Source organism: Phasianus colchicus, chromosome 3 (genome assembly GCF_987193195.1).
Source record: "Phasianus colchicus chromosome 3, bPhaCol1.hap1.1, whole genome shotgun sequence".
Taxonomy (NCBI): Eukaryota; Metazoa; Chordata; class Aves; order Galliformes; family Phasianidae; genus Phasianus; species Phasianus colchicus.
The window spans coordinates 84,319,782-84,333,005 of record NC_143438.1 but is presented as its reverse complement, the minus strand read 5'-3'; positions in this window follow the sequence as shown (position 1 = coordinate 84,333,005).

Here is a 13,224-nt window from a genome sequence, read left to right as displayed (position 1 = left end):
TGGTTCTTCAAGAATCTGCACTAAGCAAAAGTAACGGAGAAAGAAAGCAGCTTCTAAAAGCTGGTAATTCAGCTATTCATCATGTGGCTTACTCATTGTCAAGAGGGAGAATTAAGAGTGTAATTTTGAAGGCTCCATGGGCATTTTAAATCATGGCTGTTTCAGTAAGGCAGAAATGTGTGAGGCAAACAACAGCATTTCAGAAGGTTCATTTAAGAATAATTTTTGCAAGAGTTGCATATATTTTATGAATAAGATTATGTGTGAAATTTAGTTATCCCATGAAGTTACTGTGCTAAGTTTTAAGACTGGATTCATAAATTATGAAGCCAAAAGGAAACATTGCAATGTTTAATTTAACAACTACATGACAAAAACCTTAACATTTTCTTGAATTAACTCTGTCTGAACAAAAGAATTGGTATTAGAAAATGACTGAAGTCTTGATGCTAGAGATTTCTGCAGTAAAATCTTCATCAAAGCTCTTAATAAATTGTACCAGTAGATTGTTACTCTTATTATTTTTTCATTATGGTAGAATCTACAGAAATACTGTGATACTGACACTTATTGGCACTGAAATGCAAGGTACTTGCTTGCATCCATTTGCAAGTAGTTTTGTTCCTGTGCCCTGACTTCTTCATTATTATGTGGAGCAGCTTGATCAAATTTATGCTTTTTATAAATCATTGACAAAAGATCTGTATAGTGGGGGGCCAACAGTGCAGGATCCTACTGAAGTTAGATCTTCATAATGGAAACACATCTTCCATATACATTACATACCAACAGTTAAAAGTTTCTAAATCAGTTTCAGTGTTTTGTGCAATGCAGACTTCATTGTGCTCCATTTTTAAATCAAAATATCCTGTCTTAGTTAAGACTGACAGAAGCATCAACATCAACTACTTTTAATAAATTTCTGATTTTTTTTTTACTTCAATAAAAAATAAGAGTTGAATATTTTGGGTGGAAATTTGGAGTTCACCTTCCAATGATAAAGATTTTCCCCATTTTATCATCCTCTTTGTTTACAACTGCAAGCTGATTATCAGCTCTGCTCCAGCCAACACTTGCATGAATAAATCACTTCAAGTGAGAAATATACTTAAAAACATATCATATGTTTACCCAGGGACCTTCACTCCCACACCCTGCATTTTAAACACCTGCAAGAGATGTTTATTACCTCACATATACCAGTAAATATATCACCCCCTATAATTAAGCCAAGAAATTTAAATCCCCTGACATAAGCCAGTACGTTGCCTCAAGTGCAATGCTGGGTTGTCTGCCACAGAGGGGGTCACTTCCCCATGTCAGGTTGCCTCATCTCCTGCTAAGACCAGCTGGAGGATGGGAAATCTGCACAAATAGTCAATGAGAAGTGTGGGGCCCTGCTCAGAATAGAAAGTTAAGGAGGTTTTTATATAATCCTTTCACTTTCCCTGTGATTCAAGCTTCTGGTAGTTCTGGTTTGGTTTTGTAGATGGCAAAGCCTTCTTTTTCTCTTTCAGGAAAGGGTTTTGAACCATCCAGTGAACTGTTCAGCAGCCATTTTCAAAATAATTCTTCAACCTGTTGATCATTTTTTCCTCAACTCTTTAACCTCCTGTTTTCACACATGTGAAACAGAAAGCTTTAAGACATAAGTTTCTATTTTATTCCATTGACCTTAATTCTACTATTTTGCTTGCAAGCATAACCAAGTAAAAATCACTGTACCTAAACAATCCCCGTCTTTCAGTTTTGTGATCTGTTTCTGTAAATCTGTTAAAATGGTGTCCCCCCAGATCAGATATAAAGCTTTTTGAGTTAGGAAAATATCTTTTAAATATCTATTAAAACATAAAAGTGAAGGACATCTGTTTCAGCACAAGAACTCAAACATACCTCAGTGCAGTCTCCCACCCTAAATGTTAGTGCAGCTCTTCCCTTGCTGTGAAAGGAGATTTTAGTCATTCTGCAGACTGCCTTGGCTTGGTGATCTGTTGCAGAGACTGCCAAGTTGTGAGTGGTCTGGGAACTTTTAAGTCAGCTTTGGAAGTAGCTGTTGCCTTTCAATATTCCACTGTGGTTTTCTTCTAATTTTCAGTCACACAGATCTACTTATTAGGCTTTATAAATGACCAAATTCTTATTACATTCTGACAAAGAAAAGTTTCAGATTCTTAATGTTTTTCAATCTCCCAGTTACTGGGATAACACTAGTCAAAGATTTTTCTCTCCCTGTATCTCTTGAAATTTTCATCCATCTCATTCTCAAAATGCTTCAATTTTATGCTGAGTTCTCATTTTTATCAATTTTGTTATTAATTCAACTCCCTCTGGAAATAGCCTCATTCCATAGAAAACTGGCTGCTCCTCTAGCAAGGAGAATTCAAAGTTCATTATTTTGCTCCCTCCTTAGGAAGAAAATCAGTGATCCAGAAAACAAAAATCTACTACTCTTATCACGGCAGCACATCTCATTTCCAGAATGCTTTTTTTTTTTTTTTTTCTTTCCCCCTTTACTTGGGAGACATTTCAGTGTTTCCTTTTTTCAGAATCTTCATGAGCTCTATCTTGGTTGTATCTCCATACATTCATGTCCATACCCACTAATTACAGATCTGTGGTCTCCCATAGTAATAAGTCTATTTAAACCTAAATTCTAATTTCTTACTACCATTCTACAGTGGCTGCTCCGAAAATAATGTCTCCCGTTTTATTATGTTCACCCATGAGATCAAAGGCAGATGTTGGTGGTTTGGCAGTAGAGGTTGAACCTTCCCACCAATATCCCATTACATGTGATGCTGCATGACAGACGGCAGCAGAGTCTGACAGAATGGCACCTGACATGGAAGTATGTATGAAAAACAGGTAGAGTCATTAAATTCAGATATGTGGGAAAAAATGGCACCCTGTGACATTCATCAGCACCTGCTGAATTTCTATGAAGATCAAACAGTGGATGTTTGTGGGGTGGTGGTGGGTGGTGCATTTAACCAGTGGGGACAACAATGTGAAAGACAAACTATGTTCTGGATGGCCATACACATCCGTCGCATTGTGAAATGAAAAGTGTCATGATCAGCTCATCTATGCAAATTGGTGGATTATGAACACAGAACTGTGTACAGAGCTGAATATTAGCTTCAGTGCATTAGTAATTATAGTGATAACATTGCAATATCACAAACTTTGTGCCTGGTGAGTCCCACAGATGCGCAGACAGGAACAGAAACAACGCATGCAAGTTTTTCAGGATCTATTGAACCAACAGAAGGCCAAAGTTACAGTTTCATGTATCACATCATTATTGGTGATGAGACGTGGAGTCATCACTATGAGCTGGAATCAAAACCACAGTCCATGGAGTGACAACATATGAATTCCCCATCAAAAAAAAGAGTTCAAGACACAGACTTCAGAGGGTAAATGGATGTGCACTGTCCTTTGGACAGTGATGATCTTTCTGAATTTCCTGGAACCCAGACAAGCCATTAACTCTTACCTTTACATCATGACACTGACTAAGCTGAAAGCTCAAACTTCTAGTGTTAAGCCAGAGAAGAAGACAACCTTTCTCTTACAATACGATAACACCAGTCTCTATACCAGTTTGAAGACCATCAGTCTTGGCTAGACTGCCCTACCACACCCACAGTGTATTCTGGATTTGGTGCTTTCTCATTTCCATCAATTCAAGTCCATGAAAGATGGACTTAGTGGGCAACATTCTCCTAGCACCAATGCCATCATTGCAACTGTGAAACAGTGGATCAGCTCCGTTGATGTGGATTTTTATGACCGTGGCATGAAGATGCTTGTTCATTGCTGTCAAAGATCCACAGCTACTGGTGGGGCCCGTGCTGAAAAATAGTATTTTGTAACTGAGAATTTGCTCTATCAAACTGTGTTTTTGTGCTCTTTGTAACTATTGTATTGTACCATGGAAAGAAATAGGAGACATTCTAGCATTAGGTGGAATGGTGGTGGCCCTGCATGTGGCAGGGGGGTTGGAGATTCATGATCCTTGAGGTCCCTTCCAACCCTGGCAATTCTGTGATTCTGTGATTCTGTGACATTACTTTTGGAACAATCTAGGTTGAAAGAAAGTGCATGGTCCTGTTTTCTTTTTACTTGAGAATATTTCTGTATTGGTTTTGGCACAGAATTCCTGACAGGACCATCTTTTCTCCTTAACCTGCTGGAGATCTCAATTTAGACGCTCAATTGCATTACAGTCGGGGCTGCTAGCCAGCCACAGGGATGTTATCTCATAGCTGTCTAGTTCAGTCAACCAGCTGCCTCTTTAGGAATGTTTTCTAGTCTTTTTGTTTTAGAGATATGAAAATAGAAGGTGTACTGCAAATTGAGTTCCTCCCATTCCTGTTTGTCTGGGTGAATTTAAGGAGCTAGAAAAGGAAGGCTATATACCATACCTTTACTAAGCTAAGTTTTGATGCAGATTTCCATAGACTTTCCTTGTAGCCACAGGAGAAAGAGAAATTCCTCCAGTGAATGACTCAGACACCTAAGTAATGATCTCTAGGAGTATGATGCTTAGGAACAGCCCTTTCCCATCTTCTTATGTTAGAGGAAAAGCAAAAGAAAGTGTTCGGAACATGTTGAGCAAAGTGGAGTGCTTAACATCAGGACTTCTGGACATCTCTCTTTCACTGTCACTGTGCTTAACAATGACACCAGCATTTCCACCTGAATTGACCAGTAGATGTTTCCTTACTTGAGTTTTGCCTTTGCAAAACTGGCGTTCCCTCCATTTAATTATTCAGGAATCCTTCGTCATTATAGCATGCAGTATCTGCTTTTGTCTTTCTTCCAGCACATCCCCCAGTTTGTATAATGGATAGAAAAAGCCCTTGCTGGCTACAGGTAAGGAAAATAGCCAACAATTATGGACATAGTAATTTCTCCATCTCACTTCACTATATGCAGAACAGCAATCTTAAGGACTGCACATGTGCTATATAAAACAATTTTCTTCATGCCCCAAGCACCCATAGCCATTGGCTACTTGCTGTTCCCTGCCTCCTGGCCGAAGGGAACTGCCCCTGCAATGCAGAGGATGACCTCCATCTCCAAGGTCTTAACCACACAGACTAACAGTGATGTGAAAAGTGTCTTGTCTGTCACTAACAAAACCACCAGGAAAACAAAATGGAGAGAGTAAAAGCATCTGCACGAGCCCACACTGGGGAATCATTTTAATCAGTCTGCCTGCCTGCATCCAAGAAGCAGCACCTGTGACCAAAATTATCATTTTTATTAAGAAGCCAACCTATTATCTGAGCTAACTAAAGCAAGGGACATAAATCCATGGTTGCACATCTCACTTACGCCTGAGGTGTCTGCAGTAAATACACAATGTGATCAATAATAATAATTAACGTGACTGGCTCTGCAGAGGTATCAAGAACACACAGTTTTCAACCAGGCAATTGGCACCAATCCTCAAACGAAACAAAACAAAAAACAGGCCACTTATCTCTGGTGCCATTGGTTTCATCTGAAGCTGTGATCACTGAAGCCTACTTCAGAAATCAGATGAAGCAGGTTCGGTGCCTAACTTCAGTTACCACACTTGATAGTTCCACAAATCTGTGTAATAACATTTTGACCATAAAATATACTACACTATTTTAACACTCAACATGTTTATGCTTGAAGCTGCCTTTTGAATTCCCAGGGAAGCATTAGAAAAAAATTAAAAAGCACAGCCAAAAAATATAACCATAGTCAACCTCCAGTCATAAAGTTTAATTGGGAAGCAGATATTAAGTATGTATCTTTATTACATTTTGAAACAATGAATAATATATGTTGTTGGTTAAAGACAGAGCTCAGAAGAGTGAATATGTTGTTTTATTATTCAAACAGAAATGAAAGTGCATTGTGTTATCAATTAATATGGGCATCATTTTCTGTGAAAGAAATAAATAAATCCACCAGCCTCAGCTGGTGATTTACATACTGAAGTACATTTAATCACAGGCATAAAGGCAAGGGTGGGAAGAACAGTAGCCAGAGCTGTTGCCAGGGCAACTTATCCCTGGATTTAGCATTATCATGAAGGGAAAACCTACAAGGAATTTAATTATCCAGTACCTCGACCTTCCCGCCTGCCAAGCACTGGCTGCTCCCTTTCAACTCCAAATCCCTCAGGAATGGCCGCACAACTGGTTGCTGCACCATCCCAACAGAGAAGCAGCGTGGGATATGTCCACATGATTTCTTACAAGCTGGCATGAGTCTGCAATGCCCCTTAGACCACAGAAAGAGCCATGAGCCAGCTCACATGCCAAAACTGTCAGCCTGGAGCTAAGCCCTGGCTAATACACCCTTTGCTTTTAACATTTCTTATTAACCTCTGTTTTGCATTGCACTGGTATGTCTGCACTGCCCTTGGTGAGCTGAGTGAGCTGGCATTACTCATTTGCATCTGCCACTCTCTAGAGTGCAGATTTAATCCTTGACATGGTCCCTGCAAGTGAGGTTAAGGAGAAATTCAATCTACCAGATACATTTGGCTCATACAGCTTTGTTGGATGCTAAACAAAAGAACAAAGGTGTGATAATATACAGAGGATCTCCACTGTGCTGCAGCTGCTTTCTACTCCTATAGACTTCCTGAACATCCTGCATTAGGATGGGAGATGGCTGATCTTCTACCATCATTTATGAATAACCTTACAACCTTCCCCAGTACTTGAAGTGCCTGATGTCTGTACTGCTGCTTCCAGAAAGACAGAACTGTTGTTCAGGTGATGACTTCCCACTCAAAAAATCTTTGTATATTTGCTGAAAGGATCAGATGTGATACCTGATTCCCTCTCGCAGTACCATACCTGTTTCTTCATTTAGGGTAATATCAGGAAAATATATCTGGAAACAAGTGAGACACAGAGACAATTGTGCCACACTTCAATGAATAGCAGCACATCATGGATTTTTCCACTATTCAAAATGATTCAATATTTTATTCATTATATTATATGAAACAAGCACAGATGTAACTGGGAAAGAACTAGAAAGCAGATTTGTTTCTACAGCAAGATATGTGACTGAAGTTGGTCCTGCTTGTTTAAACTTTTCATATTTCAGGCTTATGGATCTAATCATTGGAAGAATAGCACATACTTTCTGACTAGATAATTTCTTTTCAAATGTCAGAATCCATTACCCACTAATCCAACAACAAGAACAATAAATGACTATGGGATTTTGCATTCAGTAGCAGAAGAAAATGTGTTGTCCCAGCTGGGTACCCATCCTCTTGAAGTATGGACATCTGTGCCAAGTTTGTCCAAGCAATGCCATTATGGGAATACACTGAGCCAAAGATCTAATCATGTTTATAGAAAATCTGTCACAGCCTCAGAGCAGCAGATATTCATGCAGACCGCTCACCTTTTCTGTCTTAAAGAACTGTGTTTCAAAGACTGTAAAATGTTATCAAAATGAAGGGGAAAACCTTGCTCAGCTAATCCTGCAATTTTCAGTGCCATTCCAGATATGCTTCCTTACAATTACAGGGGTTAATAGATGGTAAAACGGCCACATTCAACAACACAAGCTTGAAGAGAGTAGATCTTTACTCATGAATATATACACACAGTTTGAAAAGAGTTTTTGTCATGCTTAATTTTCGGCTGTCCAAAGGTCAGTCAGACAAGTGTGCTCAATAATGGAGACAGGTGTGTACCTCTGGAATGGAATCCATCTCCTTTAAAAGTAGCAGATAGGGCAGGTGAAGCCAGGCACATTTTGGACATGTTTCTTCCTCCCTGCTGGAGATTGAAGGAGCCTAACAGCTAACTTGGATAAAGCATCCAACTCTCCATTGTGCAGTTGGCTGATATGGTTCACCTCTAGCTGTGTTGGAACTATAAGAGCTTGCAAAGAGTAGAGAAGATGTGCAAGAAAATGCTTCTAAATTACTGTCCTTTCTTTTTTTAGTTATGAATAGTGTGGGAACAACTTTTTCATATTATTTCAGTTTTACTGTTTTGTATTAGCATTACATTGCCAAACAGATATTGAACATCTACAGAGAGAGACAGAGGGAAATGAAAAATAACAACAGCAACCAACAAACAGAACAAAACAAAAACACCAGAAAGCTTGTTATCCAATGCTTTGGGGACTTTGAAATAAAACTTTGTGGCCAAGTTACTTGTTCAAAAAGAGTTGAGAGATCATAAAATATTTGTTTTTTATAACACAGAGAACTCGTACTCAGAAGTCAGTTCACCAGAACACTGCCTGAGTACACGGACATTCAGCACAGCAAAATTTTAGCACTTTTTTTTAATAGAAGGACCTATTTCCCAAACAAAGAGCAGTCTAACACAAATCAAAACACTTTCCAAACATTTATCATTTTTTATTTAAAAGGTCTTTTGTTCTAAGTCCACTCATATAATCTACAGTCACACCAAAGTACATAAATAATTGTTGGGAGGCAGTACAGAAGATGGAATCAGACTCTTCTCAATCTTGCCTACAGACAGGACAGGATATTATGAGCATGAATTTAATAAAGATGCATGAGATTCCACTTAAAAGTAAGAGAAATTTTCTGTTTCTGATTTAGTTTATCAGAATCACCTTTTCAGGCATCACTTTGTGGCTAGCATGGGTGGATGGAGATCTATTTTCTGCCACTCTGCACCTCAAGGCCGTGTTGCAAGAAGCTGGTGTGGTCTGTATGAGACCTGAACACTTCCACGCTTCCTCGGGCACTCATGGCAGAGCAGCACTATCTGCACAGTCAGGTAAGCCAGGCATAAACCCAGCAATGCATTTTCATATGCCATTTACAGTGCAGCTCATTTGGGATATGAGGCAATGCTGTTCTGCTAACAAAACATGAATACCTTAGGTGAAATGGTTTCACAGCACCGTAGTGAGCCCATGCGATTTTCAGAACTATTAATAGGACCTTCTTGGTTTGTACCAGTTTGGAAAATCAATATTTGCATGCTTACTCTGTTCTCAAAATAAATATCACACAGCTGTTTTTTTTTCCCCTCACCCTTCCCTGATCTCTAGTAACTCATAAGCTGCTTTGTAGTAAATCACTGTCAGGCCATTGCACAAGGCAGGAACCTCGAAACTTACAGACACTGTGGTTGTGATTCTCTGGCCTTGTCTCCTTGTCATTAATGCTCATGACAGACAATAATGGGGGAACGTCTGTGCCTATGTTGTGAAGGAAAGAAGGCTAACATCATCTCCTTGCTACTAAGTATGGGTGGATGTTGGTATTCTTGTTCTCTTTCTGTCAATAACTTTCAGGCTACTTAGCCTAAACTAGCAAAAATTAACAGGTTTAGCTAATTTTAGCTAATTAATAACTGGTGTACAGCACAGTGAAAAGAAGAGACCAGAATCTTTCACCCTCAGTAGGCTTTCTTAGTAGAATCTGAACAAAACTCTGATTTCAAGTTCCTTCCAATTTGTTATGGCTCTGGTATACACGTCTCTGTCTGATGAATGGCTTCTAAGTTGAACATTAGGAAAAATTCAACTCAGAAAGAGTAGTCAGACACTGGAACAGGCTGCCCAGGAAGATGGGGGAGTCACCAACCCTGAGGATGTTCAAGAAACATGTAGATGTGGCTCTGAGGGACATGGGTTAGTAGGCATGGTGGTAATAGATTAATGGTTGGACTGGATGATCTTATTGGTCTTTTCCAACCTTAATGATTCTGTGTTTCTATGATGCTATCAACCTCTGCCTGCATCCCTTCCACACAGAGCAGAGTGCACAGTACAGCACGAAATGCAATTCAATGCAGCTAAAATTCACTCCTCCATTTCACTGTGCTCCCCCAAAAGCTGTGCCCACTGCATAAATAGTGATCTCTTCAAAATAAAGAGGTTTTCTTTATGGATGTTTGGACAGTTCCTAATAGCACAAAAGAGCCCTGGTCACCTCCAAAGTCCGTACGTGCTTCTGTAATATAAATAAATAATCATAAAAAATGAGTTGTCAGAGAAAGAGGTCATGGTTCAGCAGAGTAAATCAAACTTTAACATCCCATCTGGGCCAGACTGCCTAGCAACAAAACAATTCATCATTAAGAAGTTTTTGCACTCTATTATAAATTTAGATTTAAAAGAAATGTTGAAGTCTCTGGGTCAAATTTGGCTTTCAGTTACTATGCTAGAAACCAAGAGCATTATTGAAAGTAATGAATCTGCTATAAATTGAAGAAAGAAATAGAAATTCTTCATAAATTGAAAAAATATTATTTTATGCTTTAAGTCCAGACTTTTAATCTGTACAATATAGAAATATGATTATTTTCTCAAAAATGAAAATGAAAAAAAAACACTAACATTTTGATTTGTTGTCTACACTTCTTATGACAGTCATTTCCAAAGTATAAAGATGGGATCTTAAATGATTTGCATGAGCTATTGTATCAGAAAGTTAAAAGCACATCAACCACATCTTGGTTTTAACTAGAGTAAGTAATTCAGGAAATGTCTTAACTGTCAAAAATCCCCTTTCACTTATGTTTTTATTTGTTTGTTTTCTGTCTGCACACACAGTAAGAGTTCTGTCTCAGTGTACTGCACATCACACTGATTCAGTTGTTGGCTGGTTGTCAAGCAGGGAGCTCTCATCTCTTACCCAGTCTTGGTGAAGTGGCACAGCTGATAACCCCACTGGAGTGTCCTTTGTCAGGAAGCACACTACAGAATCTCATCTTTCACAGCCACCACAGGAGCATGCTGGCTAGGTATCCTCCAACTTTTTTTCCCTTTTTTTCAACTATCACAAGATAATTTATAAAGTATCCACCTCTTCCTTAACAGGACCTATTAGCTGGTTCTTTCAGATCTGAAAAACATAGATGTTTAGTAATTTCCACATCCCAACACTGTCTCTTAAGAGCTTTGGGTGATGATGAGTCTTGACTGACAGATCTTCAGGCATGCTAGTCATGTATTACTGTAGACTTTTCCAGAGGGATTAACATCAGATTTTTATTATACTATCTCAATAATTTTCTGCAGGTTACTGCTTTGTCACATGGCAGTATTTAACAGCACTCTTACCCTCTCCTTCTTCCTCTACAAAAAATTACAATAAAGGAAAATGGAGTTGTCAGACGGTTTTCACAGTACTAGCTCAGCTCAAAGATTTGAGATGGACCATTTCATATTGTCTTTGATTACCTCATACGAGCCTGTTTGATCAGAATATAAATTGTGTTTGTCTTTCTGATTCTAATTCCAAAGGCATGATAAAATAACCTGATTGGTCTGATAGATTTTATAACATTATGCTTTTTCAGATTCTGATAGGCTGGGTGATTTTAGTGCTCTGAATGTTAGATTTTTAATTGTGAGCAGAAGGTCATCTGCATCTATTAATTATTTGTCAGTGTCTGGCTTGTCCTTTTATTTGTTTTGTGCATCTAGTTGTGTTTGCTAATGTTTCTAGTTATAAGACAAATAATTGCATCTCTCTGCACGCTGTTAGCAGCAGGGGTTTTACTATCACAGATGATGACAGACGAGCATGTGTATGGAGCTTTGATTAACAGCTCAGATTTATTTTAAAAGCCCCATATTTGTTGGGCCTAGAGCAGATAGCAGGGAATGACTGAGTTTTCTGTTTTGCTTTCCTAATTTTGTGTCATCGAGGCTCACCAGATGTCAGTAATACAAATGGCCTGGACTGGCGCATATACCAAGACATGTAAAAGTACCTGAATGACTTAGGACCTTTAAGCTATCAAGGTTTAATGAAATATTCTGAAACTCAGTTTTCAACTTGCCCAAAATTCTGTAAGAGTTGATAAAAAAAAAATTGAAATTAAGAATGACCTAACATGTCTGTGATTTAAGTAGCCAGAAACAAAAAGGAGACAAAATGGAAAAGTGTAGACAAAACAGAAAAGCACTGACACATTTAGAGAAGCTTAGATGGTGTTTGGGTGTCTCTCACTAAAAAGCTTGATGACACTCTTATGCACCAAAATATTTCCTGGGTTTTCAGCAGGACAGAACACCATTGCCTTCTGCTACCTTGTCTGAAACTCCAGAAGCACAAATTTTAGTACCTCTTCACCCACCACCATTAATTTGTAGTTCATAAATGAAGCAACCCCTACCAGGATCCCCTGGAGCCTCCTTACTGCCTGCCCACCCCTTGATTTGAGTATGAAATGCAGTAACTTCAGCCACTTCCACTGAAAAATATTTTTTAAATGAAAAAAAAGAGGAAAATAATAGGTGGTGATCAAGCTTTAGTATAATAGTCTGAAGATCAAAGTGTGTATTTGTGCAAATCCTTCTTTGAATCACATCCTGAAGGTGATCAAATCCTTACCACTACCTCTTGTGAGTGTGCCCAATCATTATGGCTTTTTAATACTTGTGAAAGAAAGAGGGAAGAGACACTCTAACCTATAATTGTAGGAGGTTACACAAAGAAGGAGCCAAGTGAGAAGACCTGAGCCAGATCATGGTGCTGCAGAGAGTACACAAGGAGGAAGCTTCACTTCCCAAGCTCCCTGTGCTGCTCTGTTATTTTGCCGTGAAACACCATCAAATAAACAAAGCATGCTTTCTTTTGCTTATTGTCAACTTCTTCTGACTGCTCAGGTCAACTCTGAAATCAACAAGGGGGAGAGATATGTGCTACAGATTTACCACTACAGAAGTCATTTTCACTGGTAATAACATCCATATCAATATCAACCAAAATGCATAGGAAAGAAAGAAGATAAGCAAAATAATTTGGAGATATTTCAGAGTAGAGGGTAAGGGATAGAAATGTTGAATGTACACCACTAAGCTTGTTTGGGATAAATGAATAGAATTAGTTCCAGTGGCCTTCTTCCCTTAAGGTATAAAATCAGTGGTTGATTTATCCCTAAGCATTATGGGAACTAGAACCACCCCAAATGTGTCTTTGCCCTGCTAAAGAAGTTCGTCTTTGCCCTGCTAAAGAAGTTCATCTTGTGTGAAAGTTCTGAATCATTTGGCTGTGGCTGAAAAGGGGGAAGAAATTACATCCCTGTTTTTAAGCACTCTTTGATCCTCATATTTTAGGATGAAATCAAACTGTTCTACAAATTTATACTCACATAAATATAACCAAACAATCACAAGCTATCTTTTCCATCAAGTTTCATGCTGATCCTCTGCTAAAATTTATTTATAACCTTTATCAACGAGTCAGATACAATCATG